General features: G+C 38.6%; 1 pseudogene; it reads left to right on the top strand.

Moving 5' to 3' along the window:
* Window positions 1–17,264: 17,264 nt before the first annotated feature.
* On the top strand, window positions 17,265–17,643 carry LOC130032088 (histone H3.1-like; annotated as a pseudogene).
* The last annotated feature ends 6,284 nt before the right edge of the window (window positions 17,644–23,927 follow it).

The raw sequence follows: 23,927 nt of genomic DNA, 5'->3' as shown, positions 1-23,927 counted from the left end.
GTCAAGATGGCCTTGCCCTTCTTAAATTCAAAACTAAAGAGGAAAGGATGAAATTGCTATAGGTAAACTCTTTAGCAGAAAGAACTGTATCATTTTGGTTCAGCACCTGCTGTTTTCTCAGCTCAGCACTGCCTGCGTGCCCTGGGATTTCCCCCTTTCCCTGCAGTCTCCATCCATGAGAGTCATATGAGCATGGGATCTTGCCCCAAAGCCCTGCTATGGATTTGATCCCAATTAGGTAAAGGGACTCCTTCCCTGGGATTGTTGAATATTGAAATAAGAGGCATTTTCTTAGCTTGCGTTTGAAACTAAAACATACATCTGGAAATCTAGTGGTGTTTTTATCATCATCAAGTCATGACTTTATCAAATCTCTGCTAAGCAGTTACTATGCATTAGGCACTGAGCACTAAAGAAAGATCCGCCTGCTAGCAGAAAAACAGATGTTTAAGAAATTGATGAGTAAATGCAGAGCATGCCCAATGTGACAATCCAGAAGTCCACTGCCCAGAGAAAACATAAAACCCCAACTCAGACTAGGGAGTAAAAGAAATAATGCAAGGGAGTAACATTCATTTCATCACATGTCTCTTCCATACTTCAATTTCTATGGTTTTTAAAGTAACAGCTAGAAAAGTGTCTCCAAAATTTACTCTCACTTTGAAAATGGGTCAAGGTGCCCAGAATTAATTGCATGGTGAAGATCTCAGTTCATCCTGACCCTTGTGTGTGTGTGTGTGTGTGTGTGTGTGTGTTGTTTTGGTTGGGGGCACATTCCAAGGTGCTCAGATAGTACTCCCAGCTCTGTACCTGTGTATCACTCCTACTGGTGCTCAGGAAATCATATGGGATGTTGGGATTTAAACCCTGGTTGGTAGCATCCAAAGAAATTGCCCTACTGCTATTCTAGCTCTCCATACCCTTTTCCTATCTTTTAAGATGAGAAATAATACAGTCTTATAAAGACACTGAGCCATAGCTAAGTTAAGTAATTTGCAAAGATGGCAGGTACGTGGCAGACCCCACACTTGAGCCCAGGCCTCCCATCAAAGTTCTTGTTTTTACCGCTCACCATGGTACTAAGAGGTGCCACAGACAGAAACTCTGCTGCATCTCACTCCAAGGAGCTCACAGCTTGCACAGAGCAGGCAAATCCATCAGGGGATGACCTGAACACTGTCACTGCACAGATAAAAGAATAGACTAATTCGGGGGGGGGGGGGGAATATGTGTGTGCACTGATATTCTCAGAACCTTCAGATCATTCTGAATCATCAAAAAAGCCAAATCTTTCTCTTCTGAACACAGTCTTTCTGACATGGTATCTGTCTGACTACCTCGGAAGGTCCCTTAGTGTGGACCTGGAAACTGCATTGCTTTTGAGCCCGATTCCATCCACAAGTTGTTTGTGAGGTTTGTTGAAAGTACAAACAATAAAGAGACACTGGTTGGTTCCATTCAGTGATACTCCAACCTAAACCCATTGCGACAGTCCTCAAACTCCCTCCTGCTGCAAGCCCTAGTCCTGCCAGTGCTGAGAGACTTGTCACTCCAAATAATAATTCGGCATCAAATGAAAAGCTGCTTTTTAACTCAGCCAAATGCAACAATTATATCCCAAACCTCAAGGACTTTACCAGGAGTTAAATATGCCTTTTTTCTCATTTTCTCTCTGTAAAAATATAAGACATATTTTAAGATATATTTCCATTAAACTGGCTGCCAGTTCATGAAAAAAGAGAGAATAGGTTGTTCAGTTTCCTCTTCCAATTATTCATTCTATCCTCCTCTTACTATCTCTCTATTTTGACCTTGCAATCAGAAATCCCAGGTCAGGCACCCAGTCTTGAAGTTCCCAGAGTACAGAGACTGTTTTCTGAAAGGACCTGTGAAGAGTGATGTGAACAGCGGTCTGCAGGGAGAAGGGTGGGGGGAAGGAAGGACTGTGAAATGTTACTGCAACCTGGGCTGGGAAAGCCTCTTTAGAGTTCTTTTAGAAGCTAAAGAGCTTGGAAATTGAATGTCAAAGCCAAGCCAGGTTTTTCTTCCCTAAGGGCACCTTTTCTCATCTGGAGAAATATTAGGTTCATTTCTACACAGTTCTCCTGGAATTCGACTTTGATTTGAGTTCAGAGAATGGCAGCAACCCCAGGACCAACTCCTGCATGGAGTTTGCGAGTGACTCTCTCGCCAGGCAAGATTGCTCAGACTCTGGCCCTTCCTAGCTTGAGAGGCCATTCCCCTTGCTCAGCATCAAGGTCTCCCTACCTCCCCTTCTGCATTTCATGCTCAGGACTTCCCCTAGCTCGAATGTAGACTTCTAACCATCCATCAGGAACCTGGTTTCCTTCAACTAGGATCCCCCAGAGTTGGAAAGTGCATGGGTTTAGATCGATGTCAAGTAGACTTCTTAAACTCTGGCACTCCTCTCCAACAGGGGGTGATTTAATCCCTTGGGTTCCATTTCCTTTCTAGAACAAGGTGAGAGGATAATATAAGCATAGTCAAGTTGCTCTGATCATGAAAAGTAAAACTATAGTAGCTCATGTTCTTTGAAGAGTTGACTTGTGCAAGGTACTAACTATCCTGAGCTCTTTGCAAGAATCACTTCCTTTTATCTTTTTAACAGACTCAAGGCATCCTAGGTAAAGCACCATTTTTCTAGATATGGAAATGAAGGCTAAGAAGCTGAATTACTTGCCTAAGGTATTTAACCAAAAGGCACATAATCATCATCATAATAACTGCTAAATGTTACACATATACTCTAAATGTACTTTATAGTACAAAGAATACAGCAGAGAAGGGCTAAATATTTTACCTGCAGTCTTTCATCTTTCCTACTTTTTCAATGGAGCCAATTGTAACTTTCAAAAGATGAAGTAATTTGCTGTGGCTAGTCAATCATTAAGTAACAGAGCAGAGAGTAAGGCAGATCTTTGAGCTTAACCATTACTGACTATGGAGAGATGGAAGTTTCACCCGACATCGGCCCTTTGTATATTTTGCTAAGTGACATTGACATTGTGGAGAGATTTCCCCTCAAACATACTAGATATCTCATGAAAATATACAGATAGAATTGGATTTTCTTTTTTAGTCTCTTTGCGAAGAGGGTCTAAAAGAGAAGAACACTGAGGAAAACTTGGAATCAAAAGAACTCAACCTCATTGGTTCAGCCTTTGGAAGAAAGACCTGTTTGCCATTTTGGAGAACCAAATTCAATAATATTCAATGCATGTCCTGGAACTGCTAGAATCAATTTTTAAAAAATTTTAAACCCAACTATTTCACAAAGTCCTTCTTTTTCAGGCTTACTCACCAAGAAAATGTTAGGAACATAAGCAACCAAAGAGAAAGGGTGGTTAAGGAGGGTCCGTCACCTGCTGCTTCAGTGAAAACAGTAATCAGGAAGCCTGGAAAGCAGCACAGGAAAATGTTTGTAATGCTTACCATCAATGTTAACTGACAAAAATACAATATAGTGTGCACCCTCTGATGATGTCCCTTTTAAAAAATGAATTTACATGGAAATAAAAAGTAAAAACTGAAATCAAAAAAGTTAAATATTATGATGATAGGAATCTAGAAAGATGAGATTTTTAGAAAGTACATAAGTGACCTACTGTTTTAACAAGAAAACTTCAAAAATAAATGTTAAAAGATACTGTGGACACTGTATCAGTAAGATTGCCAAAGAAGTATTTACTGGGGCTGGAGCAATAGCACAGGGGGTAGGGCATTCGCCTTGCATGCAGCCAACCTGAGTTCAATTCCCAGCATCCCATATGGTCCCCCAAGCACCGCTAGGAGTAATTCCTGAGTGCAGAGCCAAAAGTAACCCCTGAGTATTTCCGGGTGTGATCCGAAAAGAAAAAAAAGAAGTGTTTACTGACTGTGATGGCTATTCCCAAGTATATTCCTTAGTATCAGTTCTGTGTCCCACAGATAGGAGGGAGAGTAAGAGACAGAATGTTTGGACCACAAAGTCTACCTAGGGGGATGAGAGATAGTATAAAAGATAAGATGCTTATCTTGCTCAGAGACCACTACCAGTCGTGACCCCTTTTTGGAGAGCGAGGAATTAGTCCTGAGTTCTTCTGCGTATGGCCCCAAAGCAACTACAACAAAAACATGTCAAAATGTGTTGTGTATTGCTGCTTATATAAAGAAAGACATGCTGTGCTACTTATTCTCCCACCTAAGTGGTCAAACAGCATATGAAAGATTATGTTATGTCACTTATCTTGGTAATGTAAGGGACTTCTCACAGGCTGGGCCACGAAAGTGAAAGAATGAGTCAAAGCCTTGAACCAGAACTTTGACCACTGGTCCGTCCCCCAGTGACTGCAAGTAGCAGTTTGTGCTTTGGTGGAGCAAACAGTGAGCAAACGGAATCTGATGGTTATAGGAGCCATTCTCCACATTTAACTTTGAATAATGTCAGTTTGGGATGATGCAAGTAATATTGTAAGACTGAAAGCTGCCCTTGGAAACAGGGAGATATTTGGAGCAGAAATTATGTTATTATTTACTGAACTTTATTTTTATGTAATTATTTATTTATTGTTTTGCTGCACCCCTTTCTGAGCTGGCTCCAGAGAGCCAGAATTGGGCATCAGTGTGTACTTCCCACCCTTCTCTGGAAATCCTCCCTGCCCAGGCGGCTTGTCCACATTCCTCTAAGCCCCTGTGTCCCTTTGCCAGTATCCTCTGTCAAATTCCCTGTCAAAGAGTCCTGATTTTGAGTTGTTGGGTTTGTCTCTCAGCTTCCTCCCTGGCTGACTCAGAGCTTTAGCCAAGATCTCTCTGCAAAATTAAAGGCTTAACTTCTGTGTCAGAGAGCAGGATTGAGGAAGGCATTTGGGAAATAATAAATTTACACAATTTTGTTCAACAGTTCGAGATATCACTGCTCCCACCTTTCCTAGCTCCACTCTTTTGATCCCCAGCATCCTGGAGCCACAAAGGGGTGAGGGGACAATCTGCTCCAGGCACTCTAGGGCAGGTGAAAGAGAAACTTCTACTTAAAGAAAGTCTTTGTAGTTTTACTGAGAGCAAAAGGTAAATGATCTAGGGATAGGGCCAGCGGGCTATGCCATACACGGTTTTAATTCTATGATAATGGGACTCTGTGAGTGAGGAAGTTTGAGTGTGTATGTGTGTGTGCGTGTGTGTGTATGTGTGTGTCTGCATATGTGTGCAATATGCCAAATGTTCCTCCTTTTTGAGAAAATAACTTTGTGTATATACAAGAGAATAGGTCAGTGTGTGTGAATGAGTTATGTGTGTGTGTAGGTGAGAGAGAGAGAGACAGAGAGAGAGAGAGACAGAAACAGATACAGCGGGAGAAAAGAATTGCAGAAAAATCAAGTCTGAACCTTTTGTCATGCATCAAATTTCATGCCCACACTAACGTGGCCTCCAATTTCCTGCCTCCCTGTCTCATAAAGTAAGAGCCTGCCTATCTCAGAGCACTTTCCCTTTCATTCCAGGTAAGCTTTCCCTCCTGCCTTGGTTGTAGGTCATGATCTTGGTTGCCCCCTGAAGATTGAAAAGGTTAACTCCTAGATCTGTACGTGACCAGCTTAATTCTGGAGAGTCTGGCTGAAACACTTTACCCTGGTTTAGTTTCCATGCCATTTATCACTTGGCACCATCTCATGCATGAAAGCGCAAGATTTAAGGACCTGGCATTTGTTCACAAGGTCTTCCTTAGTAGAATAATGCCTAACATGCTGCTTGACTCACCCTGCCACAGAAACTGAATTTACCTCTCCCACACGCTTCCGACTTCCACTGGCTGATCAGATCTTAACAAGTGGAATTTCACTCACAATGACAAAGTCCCATTGTATAGAAAAATGCATGATACCTACAGTGCGGGAGATGGGGGGTGGGATGAGATGTAACCACCCTCTTGCCCTCCAAACCCTCAAAGTTTCCAAGAACGTGGCACCTCTAAGTGACCAGGAGATCCTGACATCACTCGGAAAAGAAACCAAGAAAACAGTCTTGCGACTTTGAACAGAACTATGTTTTCTCTTATTTGGAATTTTCCTTCCTCAATTTATTTTTACTCTTTGTTCCAATTATCTTTGAGACTCTAAGTAAACTTAAAAAAATTAAATTAAAGATAAACTCGATGATTATGTCACTGGTCTCATTGGATTCTTAGCTATAAACATAGAAGTTCTAGTTTCCCTAAAACAAAGCACACAGAAGCAGAATTTTCTAATGATTTTTCAATCCTATCAACATTCAGAATTTGTTAAGGAATCACAGTAACGGAGTCCCCAATATGAGAAGTCACGCAGGAGTCAAGAGCCTCTCCAGCAAGTTTTTTCACTATATTCTGAAATATGAATGCTCTGTTCAGTCTAAAGAATGTCCTCCTCAGGCCAGAGAGGTTGTACAATGGGCAGGGCAGTTGTCTTGCATTGCACCCCATAAGGTTCGTCGAGCACTTCTGGGAATGATCCTTGAGTTCAGAGATAGAAGTATGTCTTGATCACTGCCAGGTATGGTTCCAAACACCCTTCTTCTCCCCTCACCCAACCCCCCAAAAGAGAATGCCCTTCCATAGGATTTTTTTAACCTCATTTCTGTTGTTAAAAAAAAACAGGGGCAGGGGTGAGTTGAGGAGCTTGACTTGTATTCAGCCAACCTAAGTTTGATCCCTGGCACCCTTAATAGTTCTCCAAGCACTGCCAAGAGAGATTTATGGACACAGAACTAGGAGTAAGCCGTGAGCACCACCAGGTGTGCCCCAATATAAGGAAGAAAGAAAGGGAAGAAAGAAAGAAAGAAAGAAAGAAAGAAAGAAAGAAAGAAAGAAAGAAAGAAAGAAAGAAGAAAGAGATAGAAGGAAGAAAGAGAAGAAAGAAAAAACTGAAAAATCTGCCTTATTATCTAGGCGCTACATTAATCCTCTACCTATTACCGCCCCATCTAATACACACAGAAAGTCTCTAATATATGCTCTTCTGTTGCCTCAATTGTAGAGATTTATTTATTTGAGCATCAGTCTCTTCTGAAATTATCAGCCATTGACAGTGAGCGACTCTTTGCAAGGATGTGCATTAAACTGGTAAGACTCCTGTTTATACGCTAAAGATAAAGTTTCCGTGACATTTAAATGATACTAAACTTACTAAATTATTTTTATATCATTTTGACAATTATAACTCAAGATATATTCCATTCTATCTATTTGTTTCTAAGCTACAGAAAAGAAAAAATGAGTCACGACTCAATTTTGCCATATGACTTAGATCTGAATTTCTCTGTTTCACTGTGAATCTGATCACTCGTTTCTTTTCTGGATAACTGTGTGCTCTGTCCATTTCCACAAGCCTGGACCAACTTACAGGCTGAGCAGGTTGCAATTTGTTCAGTTAATTGCAAGCTTCTAGGAAGTGCCGATGTCTAATAATGCCTCTTGCCCCAGGTTGGAATTAGTTATAAAATTTCATGATTCAAGAAAATTCCCTGGTGCTAAGGAAATTCCCTTTGTTAAAATGCAAATTCTCCCGGAAGATACAGTGCAAGGAGGCCTTTACCTGGCATTTACTCCTCTGAGAAACTTTTGTGTGACTTTATTCAATAGTAGCTGTTAAAAGGGCCAAGTAGGGATGGAAAAAACTGGGTCTGCAATTTGGGCACTACACAAAGGGTTTTAATGTCCTTGAGGACAATAGTTACTTGGGGGAAATAGGCTGGGAGAATGAGATAGAATATTGCCTAAATCATTGATTTTCGTCTTTACTGATTAGCTTATTCCAAAGCCATGACCCAAGGTAGTAAAGGAGAGATTTACATAATTTGCTGAGGCTACCAAATAAAAATTTTACCAGAATTAAACATTGAAGATCTGATGTAAAACCTTTGCAATAAGGAAGAGAGATTGAACTCGTTTCTACTGAAACAGAATTTTTTGATGTCAAATAGAGAGAGGTATTATCCATGGAGCTAGTAGAAAAGTACTGCAGGACTTTAAGGCAGATTTTGGTCAATGTGATGAGATATCTGTTACCTTATTTCTCCTCAAAGGCATACTCGAGCCCCTTAGTGTTGTGACATAGTGTTGCTGTCTTTGCTGATAACATCCAAAAGGATGGTTTCCAACCCTGGAATGTAAAATGGCAAGACCTTAGGAGACAGACTGTATCGCCAAAGCATTTGCAATGTTGATTTCCAAAATAACTGTTTTAAGAAAAGGGAAGTCAGTGAGACCATCCATGCAGCTCTGCAGTAGAGCATTTTCTTGAATGTGTGAAGTCCACAGCTTGATTTCTAGCCCTGCAAAACATAAAAATAAAAGAAGAGAGAGAAGAGGGTGATCTGAGCCTGTCTATTCAAGCTAAAAGCTGAAGAGAATGTCAAGGCCCTATTGATCATAGCAACTGCATAATGAACACTTGCTAAGTTTTAAGTTTATTATACGCATGGCTTCATTTAACATCAATGATTTCTTTATCTCAGTTACAGATGAGGAAACTAAAGGACAGAGACTCCATATGATCTGCCCTTGGTGATACAAAGCCCAGGAAATCTGAATTTGAATCTGTGATCTTAACCTTTACGTTGTTTCTCTGCTGCTGATAGGGTAGAAAGAAAATGCTTGGACCTCCATATCTGCCCTTCAAACAGTGACTGAAGTGACAAAGCCAGAGTGAGAGTCTGTGATGATGCCCCTCCCCTATGAGAGACTTGTGGGCTAGTCCTGATTATAGTAAGTTATATCTGACTTAACTGAAAGATATCACTAAAACAAGTGAGTTGACAGGTTATGAGGGGCATATGGTAGCTTGAAAATCTGTAACTTGAACCCACACTATGGGCAAGCTTTCCCTCCAATGTGTAAATCTATCCAAATTCCAGAATTAGAATTAACACAAACATACAAACAAGCATGGAAACAAATAGAAAAAGGAACAGGATAAAACAGATCATTAAAGCTTACCTCGTTTACTCCTTTTAAGACAAATGAGAAAAATAAAACTCAGAAAGGCTAACTAAATCTTCCTTCCTATTGAACACAGTACATGGGAGTGATGAGACTGGAATCCAAGCATCTTCAAACACAGAGCTCAAATCTTTATGAATGCTTTCATGTCTACATTATAATACATATACAATGTATGTATGTTTACATCTATTTATAATGCATGTTAGGAATATTTATTTAGTATATTGAGAAACTGGTGGCTTTTTTGTAGCCCATGCAACTATATACTTACTATTTAAAATCAATCAAGTATTGATTGATTGGCCTTCTTGCAGAAATATTGATCAGTCTTTCTTCCTGTTGAAAACATTGAGAAAGCAGCTTCTCTCACCATTTTGGAGCACTACAGGAGGTATCTGATATAGTACTTCTTACAAATATCTTGAAGTACTACTGGGAAAAAAATAATATTAAAAATGAATAAAACAGACTACTAATGCATATATGGAAAAGTGCATATTTTAGCATATGTATATATATGATTAACTCAAAAGATCCAAGGATATCACACATATTTTGTAAACCATTTTTTTCTGAAAATTTATTTCTTTTTTGTTTTACTTTAGTTTTGATTTGAGACCAGACCCAGAGTTCCTCAAGGGCAGTCTCTGGCTCTGTGCTCAGCTGTACAGGGGACACTTGTACAGTGCTCAAAGAACCATACACAGTGTTGTGAATTGAAATGAGGCCAATAGCATGCAAGACAAGTACCTCAATCCCTGTGCTATCTCTCTGGCCCCTGCTTACAGTATCTAGCTTTTATACAAAATTTCCTCGTATTACTTCACAAATATTTTTAGATAGCACACCAAGTAGGGTGCTTGCCTTGCATGCGACCAACCCTACCGACCTGGCTCGATTCCTCTGCCCCTCTCAGAGAGCCTGGCAAGCTACCGAGAGTATCTTGCCCGCACAGCAAAGCCTGGCAATCTGCCCGTGACGTATTCGATATGCCAAATACAGTAACAAAAAGTCTCACAATGGAGACATTACTGGGCCTGCTCGAGCAAATCAATAAACAATGGGAGGACAGTGGACAGTGGACTAAATTTGATATATTGTTCTTGGCCATTTTGGACATATAATAGATATGACTGCAACTAGGAATATAGCTCAAAGGGCCAGAGGTTCCTTCCCCACACCACTTGGCTTCCCAAACACAGCATGATCTAGCAAGCACCACCAAGATAGACTTGGTAGACACCGGTCTTGTCTAAAGGTCCCCCCCAAATAAATAAATCAATGAGATCTGGGTCCTGCTCAAACATACATTGTAGCAGGGGAAGATAAACTATCCATTACACAGATAATGAACTTCTATGATATATTGTCCAGTATTAAAAGTGGTAAATTCTAAGAGAATAAGAAAATGTAAATCAAATGGAAAAGATTTAAAGGAATGAGACTGCAGGACCGCATAGTGGAGTCAGACTCTGAGTGAAAAAAGCTTAAGGACAGTGAGAGTCAGGTTAGATATCTGGGAGGAAACAGTTAGGGATAGGCCTCCAGGGAAGAATCTGGTGTATTTAAAGCTACAGGAAGGCCAGTGTGATTGAAACTACAGGGGGAGGGGTGAGAAGTAACAAGAGGACAAGTAACAACACTAGATGGACAGGGACCTCCACTCTATTTTGACATGAAGGACCGTGGTAGGGATTTGTGCAGAGAATGATACAGTTCAATTTATTTAATCCAGTTTGTTTATGCTTTGGACCCATACTTTGCAAGGCTTTACTGTCACTCCTAGCAGTGCTTAGTGACAATGAGTTTTTGGGGATCAAACCATGTGCTCCAACCCTTAGAGCTTGAAGATACTTCCAAGGTTTTAAGAACTGTAATTAAGACTATATTTAAGAATGCTGTAGTAATCCACATAAGAAATAACAGCCACCATATGTTATATAGTCTCCCAGTCTCAGAAGGAAACTTTGGGTTGTTCGCCTTTGGGTATTCTATTTCCAACAGATTCTTGAAAACTAAGAATCTAGCAGCAGACTTTTCCTATTGTTAATTTCACAACTATATTACTCTTCTAATTCCCCATTATTCTTAAAATCATGTGCACATTAAAATTTATAATGTGCTTTTATGATTCAAAATGCCTTTTGTCTTTAATTAAGTGTAATAAATTACACTGATTTTCTAATCTTAAAATAATTTTTTGTGCCTTGGATGAAGCCCTTAAAGTATTTTCTTTGATGATACTTGGCTACTTTTGACTGTTTTTTTTTTTTACTTAAAAAAATGTAATTATTTCAGTCATAAGAGAAAGTCTCTTTTTTTCCTTTTAGAGAAATTCTGTTATCATACCAACATTTAATATTGTCAACTACCTGATTTTTTGCCATTAATATTAGTAATGAGGTGTTCTCACATTACTGACATAAAATCTATTTTGTCATAGTCATTACTATTTAAGGCCCAACTGCATTCGATTCCTTGGCATTTGTTCCAGACCTTGGGATATATAACTAGAAGCAAAATTGATCTTTTTTTGCACTGGTCTTTCTTGGGAACTCTTTTTTTTTATTTTCCAAAATAAATGTTCTACCATGGGAAATTTGAAAAGGTTATTTTTACCTTTCCTTTGCTTCTTCCTCTGGATTTCTATTAAACTAATAAGTGTATCTATGATCCATCATTTTCTCCCTTTGTTTGATTACATTACTAATCTTCTAATATTTATTTATATTTAACCACACATCTTCTAATAAAGTCAGGAGTTGTTCATATTTTTGTTTTCTAAAAGTTTGTCAAAAATATTAGCATGTCTTAAATATGCACAGTCCCAACACTATATTATTGCTGTCTGTTACACTTATCTTCATTGGATACACACATGCAAAAAATAATTCACAGCCAAACAAACAGCAGACTGTGTGTGTTTTTTATGCGGCATTAGGGGAGATAAGTTCAATCCTCAGCCCCATATGGTCCTCTGAGAACAATAGGAAAGATCCCAGAGTAAAATACTAAGAGTAGCCCCTAAATACTGACTGATATGGTCCAAAAGTCTCAAAACAAAACAAAACAAAATTTTCAGCCATATTATGTTTTCTGTGCTCACTTATGTTTTCCTCTTATTTATGTTCTGATTTCAGATCTCTTACATAGCATGGATTTCATAATTCATCTTAGGGGATTATTTTGTAAATGATAAGTAATATTTCTGTGAATAAAAATTATTTTTATTTTACCCTGCACAAAAACAAGTATTTAGCTGAGTATAAAAGTTCAGATTGACAGCGAGTTTCCTGGAAGATTTCAGCTGCTTCATTCTGTTGTCTTCTGAACATTCTTCAGTGTGAGTTCACAAAATAATGTGCGGGTACTTGAAGGACTCGTGTGCGTTTGGTGGCTGAGAGCCAGATTCCATTCTCCCCAGGCCTTCCCAGCAGAGATATAGAGAGACAGGGACCATAGCCTGATGGTGAAAATGGCCTATTTAATACAAAGCTGTAGAGGTGTAAGACTGCATGTTCGTGTGATTTACAGAGGTAAAACATTTCAGCAGATGCAATTCTCTGGGGGAGATAAATTCAAGGAGATGCTCTATCTCCAAGGAATATCTATATTGCTTCTCTCTTTCCCTCTAGTCATATATATATGTATATGTATATACATATATATCAAACAATTAAGTAAAATAATTCATCAAACAATTAATTCTACCTCTTACTAATACTTGGAGTCGTTTGTATAAACACAGTAAGAGATAAAGATCCTAAAACTTAGTTCTCTGGGCTCTGAGAGCAAGCGAGTCTTTTACCATAAATCCCAGACTAAGTCCCCAGGTCAGTTCAGCTTGTCCTTCCCCATGGGAGTTCTGTCTCTTAAGTCACAACAGCTGGCATCAAGACCATGCATTTATGCTTTCTAGACTGTCCCATTTTGATGTCAGAGTAGTTCTGCCTCTCCTCTTCGGTCCATCCCAGTCCCATGACAGGTCCTCCCTTTTGAGGTGTTAGGAACTACAGCAACTGAAGCCTGAGTCAAATAATCATGACCAATGCACAGGAATAATAAATACTTTGTAGACAGGTGAAAGAATGCAGAGAGTTCTTTGCATACTGAAGGCCTGGGTTCAATCTGTGACACTACAAGGTCCCTCCAGTAGTACTAGGTATGAACCTTCAAGCTCTCTGTCAAGAGTATATACTGAGCACCCACCAGATGTTACCAGAAAAAAAAATGAAACTAAACAAAAGTTACAATGTGCCTTGTAATGTAACTAATGAACAATTTATTATTCTGAAGTGTTGGAGATTAACCCTAAATGTTTTAGGCCTCATCAGTGAATTGTCCCTTTTCCTCCTCCAGCGAAGCTTCCAGTGTTCTTCCGAGCAACCCTAAATCACCAAGTTTATCTTTAACCTTTCCTTTGTGTTTTACATCTCATTGTTACAGTTCCCCAAGTCAAAAAGTTATAAGTCACATAACGCAAACTGTATTTTTCCTCTACTAGTGTGTAAGCTTTTCTTCTTGACTATTTCATAATTTTACGAAATGTGTCAAGTTGTATTGTATACCATTTTTCTTGAGAAATGTTTGTGTGCTGTTTAATTAAAGTCATAGAATTTCTTAAAATCTGAAACATAACACCTATTATATCTTCAGACTGCTTTCCCACCACTCTATCAATCTTTTTGTTTGTTTGTTTGTTTGTTTGTTTGGGGGCTACATACAGCTGTGCTCAGTGCTTATTCCTGTCTCTGTGTTTAGGGTTCACTCCTTATGGAGTTGAGGAAATCACACGTAGTGCTGGGGGAAGAAACTAGAATGATAGCATACAAGGCAAGCACCTTGCCTGCTGTCCTGTCTCTGCCCTTCACCCTTCATCTTTTTCCCTAGAATTCCCAGAAGTCATGTGTTGTGATTTTAATCACTCTGCTTTCCTGCTATCATGACTTTCCAAGGTTTTTTTTTCTTCTTTTTTTTCAATCCCCATCATTACTGGACCATGTGATTCTGGACGAGTACTGCAGTTTCACTTCTCAATAACTCTTTTCTTGGGATTCAATTCACATTTCCTCTAGTCCACTGTTATTTAAATTTTATGATCCCAAGGTTTCAATTTGGTCACTTTATTTTTTAATTTGGGCTGGAGCGATATCACAGCAGTAGGGTGTTTGCCTTGCGTGCAGCTGGCCTGGCTGAGCCGGGTTTGATTCCTCTGCCCCTCTCGGAGAGCCCGGCAAGTTATCGAGAGTATCTCACCCACATGGCAAAGCCTGGCAAGCTACTCATGACAGTATTCAATATGACAAATACAGTAACAACAAGTCTCATGATGAAGATGTTACTGGGCCCGCTCGAGGAAATTGATGAATAATGGGAGGACCGTGACCATGATTTTTTAATTTAGTTTTTATTTAAAAATCCATGACTCGGGCTGGAGCGATAGCACAGAGGGTGGGTCATTTGCCTTGCACATGGTCGACCCAGCATCCTATATGGTCCCCTGAGCACCGCCAAGAGTAATTCCTGAGTGCAGAGCCAGGAGTAAGCCCTGTGCATCACTGGGTGTGACCCAGAAAGAACAAAAACAAAACTCAAAAATTGTCTATAGTACGATTTCAGGTACATAATATCACCATCTTTGATCCACTAATCTGTGACCCCACTTCCCCTCCAATTACCTAAAATTCCCTCCATACCCCAATCTGGATCCTTGGCAGATATACATATACATATACATTTTTAATTCAATTATTTATTTCAGGACACAAACTTTCAGAAGTATTGGGTCTAGTGATGTAGATATATACAGACACTTTGGTCTCTATACCACAGATGAATTTAGGCCTAAATTCCTTGCTCCTATGTTACATCCAGACCTCCTGTTGTTTCTTTGTTCTTCCGTTTTTCTCCTTAGTTGGCATTGTTTTGCTTCTTAAATCTAGGGCCAATATATTTCCAACCTTTGATACCTTACATTTGTTTGATATCTTATTCTATATATACCACAGATTAGTGATAATGTCTGCTATTTGTTCTTGTCCTTCTGACATACTTTATGTAATATAAGATTCTCCAGTTTCATCTAAGTTGCAGCAAGTTGCATGACTTCATTAATACATTTATTTTATTGTATATTCATACCACCACATCATTATCTCCTCTTCTGTCATTGGACATCTGAGTTTTTTCCATTTCCTGACTTTTGTAATAAGCACTGCAATTAACAAAGGTGTGCATATATATTTTTAGTGGAATTTTTTTTTTCATTTGGGAGTAGATATCAAGCAGTGGGATCATATGTGAGTTCTGGTCTTAACTTTTTGAGGATTTTTCCATAGAAACTCAACCAAACAACAGTGAAAGAGATTTCCTTTTTGCCACACCCCCACCAACACAGATTATTTTTAGACTTTTTGATATATGTTATTCTCACTCGTGTGAGGAGATATTTCATTGTCTTTTTAACTTAGCTTTCTCTGATAATAAGTTATGATAAAAAAAATTTTCAGGTAACTACTGGCTATCCATATATCTTCTTCAGAGAAGTTTATTTCATCCTCTCATTTTTATGGGGTTGTTGGATTTATTGGTGTTGGCTTTGTAAGTACTTTTATAGCTTATATATAGACCCTTTTTCTATAATGTGACATATTATGTGAAACTATTTCTCACTGAACTATTGTTCATTATGTGTCTTTTAAGTTTATTCTGTGTTTCTTTTGCCATGCAGAAGCTTTTCAATTTGTTATGGTTCTATTCTTTTTTTTATTTGCTTCTGTTGAGTTTGCCAATGGAGTCACACTGTTGAAATCTCTGTTGAGGTTCATGTCTTGGAGTGTTCTGTCTATATTTTACCCAGTGTATTTTATGGAATTTTGTCTAATCTTTATGTCTTTGATTTACTTTGAATTGACTTTTTTGCAATGGGCTGGCTATGAATCTGTGTTTCAATTTTTGACATTTAGCTGTTCAATTTTCCCAACATCACTTGCTGAGAAGTCTGTCTTTACTCTATTTACTGAGCCCAGACTCTTTGTAATAAACTAGCTGCACATATATCTTCAAGTTTATCAATTTACTCTGAATTGTAAACTTGTTCTGATGGTATAGCACCATACTGTTTTGATTACTATAGCCTTATAGCATAGTTTCAAGTCAGGTGATGCCATACTTTCTATTTTCACAGAATGGCGTTGACTCTTCAGGGACTTACAAGTTTTATCAGTGATTATTCTAGTTCCTTGAAGAATATCATCAGTATTTTATGGGGATTTAACTGAATAAATGATAATTTAGAAAAAAAATAATAATTTAGGTAGGATAGTCATTTTGACAGTGTTGATTCTTCTAATATAATAGTATGAAATATTTTTCCACTTCTTAAGGTTCTTTTCTATTTCTTCAGTGATTTTTTTTTGATCTGCCATAATATGCTTTGTTAACTTGATTACTAGAAACTTGATGTTTTGGAGGTATTATTTTGAATAGAGTGGTCTTTTTGATAACTATCTTCTAATTAATGTTTGCATATCGTAATGGCAGATTTTTGTGTATTGATTTTGTAGGCAAAGGAGGCAAGATGGTGCCGACGCTGGTTGAACTCCTTGTGCTCTCCCAGACCCGGCTCACTGTCTTGCTCTGGGTGCCATGCAGCTCAGTCACCGGGTGTGGAGTTCCACGTGTGATCCCTGCTGGAGCTCTGTGCATGGTTCCTGATTGACATCACCGACTGCTTTGCGGGATTGGGACAGAGTGGCATTGGTGGGGCAAGGAAAGACAGGGGCAGCATAACCGCCTCTCCCAGCTGGGCCGAGTCATGGCACCATCTAGTGTGGAACAACGACAGTGGCCTGCACGGTGACTTGTACACTGAAGGACGCTGTCCGTCAACCACCAAGTGACTTGGGACTGGGTGCACATGTTTGACCTGGCACAGAACTGATACGATGGGATCTTACTCTGCCAGCTGCTCAACAGGCTCTGGCGCACTCCATCCGCCTCAAGGAGATCAACCTGAGGCCTCAGATGCCCCAGGTGCTGCTTGGCAGGTGAGTGTTGTCAGTGTACAAATTGTTACAGCAGGCCAGTCACCAGGAGCTTACATTCAGTAGACTGGGAACACTGGCAGGGACAATTAGAGATAGCCCCCAAAACCTCCATCTTCCCCCCAGAAAGTCTGGCAAGCTACCGCACAGCAGAGCCTAGCAAGCCACCCATGATACACCAAATATGCCAAAATGGGTCTCATTTCCCTAACCCCGAAGGAGTTTCCAGCTGAGTTGGGAAGAATAAGATGCCTAGTACTAAGCAGATGGCGCGCAAGTCAACTGGCAGGAAGGCACCCCACAAGCAGCTAGCCACCAAGACGGCTCACAAGAGTATGCCAGCCACTGGTGGCGTGAATAAGCTGCACCACTACCGACCAGACAGTGTGGCGCTATGCGAGCTCCGCCACGTGACATTCCAGTGGCTGGTCCTGGAGATCACACTGGACTTAAAGGCCTACCTGCACTCCCAGAGCTCGGCCATCATGGCGCTGCAAGAGGCATGCGAGGCCTACCTGGTGAGGCTCTTTGAGGACACCAATCTCTGCGCATTCCCCGCCAAGCGTTGTCACCATTATGCAAAAGGACATCCAGCTGGCCAGCCGGATCCGCAGAGAGAAAGCATAAAGTTTACAATGCTAAAATCTCAGGGCTGGGACAAATGGAGATGCTACTGGAGCCCACTCGAGTAATTGATGATAAATGGGATGACAGTGACAATGACAATGATTTTGTAGCCTGCTAGTTAGCAATAATTGTTTACTGTTTCTAAAATATTTTAATGGACTCTCCAGAATACTCTATATTATGAAGTCATCTGCAAAGAGTGACAATTAAACTATTTCTTTTTCAAAATTGAATCTCTTTGATCTTTTAACTAATTGCTGAAGTTGAAATTTATCAATACCATATTGAATAATAAAAGGAGAGAAAATGGACATCCTTGCCTAGTGACTGATCTCCAAAGGGAGGGTTTTTGTTTTAACCACTGAGTATAATATTTGTGGGTTATTTGCAAATGGATGGTATTACTTTAAGGAAACTTCCTTCTCTCCTTATTTTATTGAGGAGTTTTATAAGGAATGGGTGTTTGATTTTTTCAAAACTTCATCACTTGACATCCCCTTAGTCATCGATTTGCTCGAGCGGGTGCCAGTAACATCTCCATTTGTCTGTGTTGTGTGCTAGTGTAGCCCAATAGCGTCTGCTCATTCTAGGAATACGAGGAGCCTCAAATCAATCATTCAGGGTCTTGATGAAGAAGTGGGCGGACAAGAGATCTTTTGACATCCTGTGGAATCCAGTCAGTAAAGGCTCTAGTCCAGCGTTCATCTCCAAATCTCATTATGTGTCCAACCCCTGGGCAAACGAGACAGCGTCCCTGATTCTTGACCACTAATGGAGGTTGGAACTCTGGATTCTTTCTCTCATTTGAGTGAAGCGTGATACTCCAAGCATAGCTCTTTCAATTCCTCTTTGGGAGACCCTAAAAGCATTCTCATCCTGTTTTTATATTGCCCAGGTCTCTGAGGCATATGTTAATGCAAGGAAGTACAGTGGAATTGAAGAGATGTGCCCGGTGCTGGAAGTTCGTCATCCTCTTAGCTATTTCTTCGATGCTCTTGAAGGTGTTTCAAGCCACTCTCTTCCTCCTGCACAACTCAGGTGCCAGCTCATTTGTCATGTTAACTTCTTGACCTAGGTACACATAATTGTTGCATTCAGAGATGTTCATTCCATTGAGAGTGAATGGAACATCAGGAACGAGACTGTCTCTCATAAACATTATCTTTGTGAGATTCAGCTTTAGTCCAACCTTTACACACTCATGGTTGAAGTCGGCCAGCATTTGTGCTGCTTGGCTAATGTTTGCTGTCATCAGCAAAAAGGAGATGGTGTAGTTGCCAGCGGTCTATCTTCACTCCCATTCCTTCCCATTCCTGTCAACGCATGATGTTCTCGAGGGTGGCACTGAAGAGTTTAGGTTAAATGGTGTCACCCTGACAAACGCTCTCTTGACATGGATGATCACTTCCTTGTAGAGTGGTGAGATCCTGGTAGTGAATACATAGTACTGCTCACAGAGGATCCTGATGTATTGAGTTTGAATGCCCTGTTTGACTAGGGCTTCAATGACAGTTTCAGTCTCAACAGAATCAAAGGCCTTCTTCAAATCAATGAATGTTAGACAGAACAGCATTTTGAACTCCTGAGAAACCTCAATGAGCTTGGTTATCATGTGGATATGGTCAATTGTGTTGAATCCTTTGCGGAACCCGGCTTGCTCGAATGGTTGTCCTTTATCTAGTGTTCTGCCAATCCTATTCAGAATGACTCGAGTGACCAGCTTGTAGATGACAAACAACAGGACGATCAGGTGATAGTTGCCAAGGCCATGTATGTCTCCGTTCTTGTACAGTAGTACAGTCCTGCTGGTTTTCCACTGGGACAGGACCTTGCATTCAGACAGGTAGCATGTGAAGAGCCAAGCCAGTGTATTGACGAGTGCCAACGGCAGATTCTTCAGGTGTTTGGGTCTGACCTTGTCTGGACCAGGTGCTGTTCACTTCTTTACTGATGAAATGTTGTGTTGGATTTCGGAAGGGATAACGTTGGGAACGACATATCCATCCATTGGTATTTGGTATGTGGGCAGGTGGACATTTCAAAACATTTCTCTTAAAACTTTTTATATTTTTTAGTTTACAGGTGTCATGATTCCTTATTAATTTCTAAGAATATCCAATTATTTCTCTTTTGAACACCTACATACTGGTATTATTTTAAAAAAGGTAAAAGGTTAAGGCCCTCTCGTTGATCATCGATTTGCTCGAGCGGGCCCAATAACGTCTCTATTGGAGACTTTGTTGTTACTGTGTTTGGCATATCGAATACTCTTGGTAGCTTGCCGGGCTCTCTATATTTAATAATAATGACGATATTTGAAATAATGTGTTACAGAGCTTTTCTTTATTATTTAATTTCTTGGTGTGTTGGGAATTCTGGGTAGTAAAGAATGCAGAATTGTCCTCGACTCTACTTAGATTTCTGAATGTAAAATTTTAGAGGTGCCCCAGAGTTAGGCCCCGAACCAGATGTTAAACTGCGTCCTAGGACTTTGCTTCACAATATTTTCTGAAAGGCTGATGACTGCTGGAGTTACTAGTTTCCTGGTCATGCGCCTCCTTTACTTTTTACCTTTTAACTCTCTATGCCACAGTTAAAGATGATACATGGCTTCTCTAAAACCATACATCAATCATATTTTCTAGGAACATTGGTCGATTTTCTTTGGCTGTAAGGGAGACCCATCAGTCTCCTCTCTCCAATCTAATATGGAAGTTGTTTCTTCAGTTACTTTTCTGAGCTAAACTTCACTTTATCACTTATTTCTCACAAGCAATGAATAAAGTGGTAGCTGATTGGAAAAATTTAGCTATGTAGGAAATTTTGAAGATGTAGAGATATAAGAAGGCAGCATAATCTTAACGACTAAAGTGAACACAATTTTCTAGAATTCATATTTACCTGTGGGGTTTGCCTATTATTGACCCAGGAGATGAAGCTGATATTTTGACTGAAAAGCCAGTAATGACAATTTTATACACAAAATGTCTTGCAAACAATTAAAACTTTCCTTGCATAACAAAAACCATGACTATAAAAAATAAAATAGATAATAAAATCAATCCATAAGAACCAGATTACCAAATATGATTATCATCCGAGACCATCAAACATGGACTTCATCATAAATATTGTATGGTGAAAAAAACACGACCAGACTGAGAATATGGAGCTTAAATATTTAAATTGATCTTCAAATGCAATTTTTAGAACTAAAAATATTAATAAATCAAAAGATTGGTTTAATAATAGATAAGTGATATCCTCCAGCCCCACATTTCCCTTATCATTTCTTCATGTCATCTCTTTGACTCTTCCCTCTGTGAAGATCCTGTGAACACTTAAGCCTACCGGGAAAATCCCAGGTTTTCTACCATTTCAAATTCCTTAATTTAAGCATATCTACAAAATTTATCCAAAAAATAAAGTTTTGTTTTGGGGCCAAACCAACAGTGTTCAAGGATTGCTCCTTGGTCTGTGCTTAGAGACTGCTTTTGGTGGTGCTCAGGGGACCAAATGTGGTGTCCAGGATTGAATCTTATTCAACTACTTGTAAAGCAAGTGTTCTACCCTGCATACTATCTCTCAGGCTCACAGTTTATCAAAATTTTATCAAATTTAGCCAAAATATTTGTAACTAATATTTGTGTAAAACTGTATAACATCTCAGACAAATATTAAGGAGATAAAAAAATTGAATTATACTCTGCTCCTATATCATTTGACTCAATAGATCTAAGATGTCAATTCCCCCTGACAAAAACAGTTTTGTTTATTTTATTTCTTTGTATTTAAACTGATGTGTAATTTATGACATCAAATAGTCAAAAAAAATTTGAAATGTAACCTAAGTCAAATTTACAAAAACTTATTTCAAAACTTTATACTAAATTACAGATCAAAATGTTTATATTGGTCTGATATATATATGTATATATATACATATATATATACTCCCTTAAAGAAAAGTATTTAGAATTGAAGATATATGTATATGGTCAATAAATTTTATCACAAGTACCAAGACAATTTTCTAAGATAATTGGATGTGAAAAAAATTAGCTTTTATTTTCATTGCACATTTTATATAAACATTACCCTAAACTGTATTATAATAATGAATTCCAAGCTAATGTTTAAAAATTCTAAATAATATGCACAATAAAATATATGTAATATTTAAAGGAAAAGATTAAGTAACACTCAGAGGGCACAAATCACAAAAATGATTAACTGGATGTTATAAAAATTTTAAAATTATATTTTTCAAAATATTTTTAAAATAGTTTATTAGAAAATATGCTTTGAAATATATATCTCACATAGTATAGCATACAGATCATATAAAAAGATCTCTCACCTCAACAATAAAATTCTAAGTAATTTAGTTATTATAAATGAGTAAAGGATTTGAATAGAATTTTTCCAAAAGATATGTGTCAGATAAATAAGAAAAAAGATGATTAATGTCATTAGAGGTTTGATGTTAACTATGTTACCCACAGGAATGCAAATTATACAATTATCTTTATAATTTGGAAACTAATTCAACAATTTTCAACTATTTGAACATACTTTTACCACATGACTTGGCAGATATCCCAGCAGGTACTTATAAGTGTACATGCCAACACAAAGATTTTTACTAAAATTTTCACAGGAATTTTTTTTGTTAAAAATAAAAAATTGGAAGCTATGTATATATGTCTATGTTTAATTAGGAAATTGTGTGACATACACAAAATGTAATAGTACTAAGTTTTAAAGGAACAAACTCTACATGTGAGAACTTTGAATGAATCATAACATAAAACATTTGGATTAATTAAAAGAACAAATAAAAATGAGTTTTTAATATTTTCATTAAATTCTAGAATAGTTAAAACTATAAGAACTGCATAAATTGTGTTTGTCTGGTTTCATGCAGATATTTTTGACTGTGAAGGGCCTTAAGAGAAAAATATATTTTCTAGGGGAGATAGTTAAAAGGTCTGGAGCATATGTCTGCAGGGATAACCCTGTATTTTCTTCAGCAATGCTGGGCCCAACCAGGGCTCAAGAATCCAACCATCTACTCAGTTGGCCAAGCATGACTAGAAGTAGCCCTCTGGCCTTCTGAGCATTTCTTAGAAGATCCAAACAAACAAAACTATTCTCTTTAAATTCTAATTGCAGTAGTTCTGTAATCAACCATACACATAGAATTTACCAAGTTGTAAATTTTAACATGGTCAAAACTACTGTATGTAAATGATGCCTTAAAAAAATAAAAAGGAAGGGAACAGTAGGAATTTGTATAATAGGGCCCAACTTTGTCTTAAAATTCAGTCATATGGGATGGAACTCAGTATGAAGAACAGTACTAATACAAGATTAGTATATTTGTGTGTCCTAAATAAATTATGTTCCTGAGGTTTACAAAGAACTTGGTTTGCTTTCTACACAACTGTTTTCTTCTTTACTAGTTGTGAGAAGTCCTAGGAAATTCCTTAAGTAAATGAAGTCATAAAAATGTATTTATTCTCCGTATATCATGAACTGGTAATGCAGAGGAATGGAAACAGGTGGAGGTAATTTTCAGAGACTAGCAATGAGGTAAAGGGTTCTCTTAAATAGGTTATAAATAGATCACATTTTTTACATCTGACACATCAAACAAGAGCAGAAGGAAAATGAACCTGCAATCTAATAAATATCCTCTGACCTCGTAGTGTGAAACAAAAATTAAATGGAAAACTTCAATCCTGTGCATTACTCTTAAGAGACTCTGCCCGCTGTAGAATAATGAAAGTACTGATCATGCCAGATCAGATGCGAGCACAATTTGCAGATGTGCAGCTTCTCTCTTGAAAGAAGTTGTTAACCATGAAGGACATGTCAGAATCACTATCATGCTTTTCAGAACACTAAGGAGTTCAGCAGAAAGAGAGCCACACATGTATATCATATCAGTACAAACTGGAGCAAGATTTTATTAAAAGTGCAGCATCATAAGAAGCTCTCTGTTGTGTGTATAGGATTGAATTTCCTTTAGGATTAAAGGGATGTAGAATCCTCATGCAGCACCATAGGGGTTTGTGAGATTCTGGCTGTATTTTTAGGGGGCTTATTGTGTGTGTGTGTGTGTATATGTGTGTGTGTGTATGTGTGTGTATGTGTGTGTATCTCATGTTTTCACTTTTGTTGAGTCTGTGTGTGTCTGTGTGCGTGTGCCTGCACATGTTACACCTGGCTGTGCTTAGGGCTTACTATTGGCTCATTCTTGATAAACTTGGGGGACCTTA

This window comes from Sorex fumeus, unplaced genomic scaffold (genome assembly GCF_029834395.1).
Source record: "Sorex fumeus unplaced genomic scaffold, SorFum_2.1 ptg000006l, whole genome shotgun sequence".
NCBI classification, from domain to species: Eukaryota; Metazoa; Chordata; class Mammalia; order Eulipotyphla; family Soricidae; genus Sorex; species Sorex fumeus.
The sequence above is the reverse complement of the archived record's forward strand: the minus strand, read 5'-3'. Positions and strand labels throughout refer to the sequence as shown.